Source organism: Halyomorpha halys, unplaced genomic scaffold, assembly GCF_000696795.3.
Source record: "Halyomorpha halys isolate HHAL.00 unplaced genomic scaffold, Hhal_1.1 Scaffold1017.1, whole genome shotgun sequence".
NCBI lineage: Eukaryota > Metazoa > Arthropoda > Insecta > Hemiptera > Pentatomidae > Halyomorpha > Halyomorpha halys.
This window is the reverse complement of record NW_027107632.1, coordinates 196,452-197,609: the sequence shown is the minus strand read 5'-3', so window position 1 is coordinate 197,609 and position 1,158 is coordinate 196,452.

Genomic DNA, 1,158 nt, shown 5'->3' with positions numbered 1-1,158 from the left:
CGACATCGACTACAAAAAACATCGATGTTTTTAAAAATCGTTGCTTACAATATATTACCCAAAAAACATCGATGTTCTAAAATATCGTTGCATACATTGCATTACCCAAAAAACATCGATGTTTTAAAATATCGTTGCATACATTGCATTACCCAAAAAACATCGATGTTTTAAAATATCGTTGCTTACAATACATTTACCAAAAAACATCGATGTTTTAAAATATTGTTGTTAACAATACATTGCCAAAAATACATTGTTGTTTTTTTGAACATCTATTTCAGAAATATAAGGTCTGTTCCGATCAGTCAGAAATGGTTGTTGGAACAAATAATGTAACTAAAAAAAAACACCGATGTTTAAAATATCTATGTCCAATATTAAAATATCGTTGCTTGATTATGAATTGGATAATTATATGAAGTTGTCCATGGAACAGACCTAGTATTTGAAAACTTTTTGAATTGGGTTCAATGGAGTTAAATATAAAAAAATCAATAAGAACAATTTACAAAATAATATTTTATTTTTAAATCAAATATACAACACAAGATCGATCACATCATAATCAACAAATTTATGAATACATAGATAGTGAAATAATGCTGTTATGTTGTTAAGTTACCGCTATGTGATCATTTTTATTTGTAATTGTTATACATTGCCAATTTCTTGACTGCATGAGTACTATATAACAATTTAAATATGTAACATAGTTTTCAACATTATGAATACATAAATTGTGAAATAATGCAGTTATGTTGTTAAGTTACCGCTATGTGATAATTTTTGCTAATGTAAATGTCTTATTTTATATTTACATTATTTTTATTGAAAAATCACACAGGATATCTTGCAGGATATTTTTTACTAATAATTTATAGTTTACTAAATCTAACTTATGACTACTCATTTCTAAATAAAGAGAAGTAAACACAAGTGATGAAGGTTCTTGGAATCACTAGGCTTTGAGTAACTATGAAGGATAAGCTTATTATTGTTTCAACTTGGATTTCCAAAAGACTCTAATCCTTCTAGTCCTGTGTGATTTTTCAATAAATATAATATAAGACATTTACATTATAAAAATAATCGTAAACAATTTTTGTTGAAATAAACTTGGTATTTATAATCTTTAAATTTCTTTCTTGAGACTGG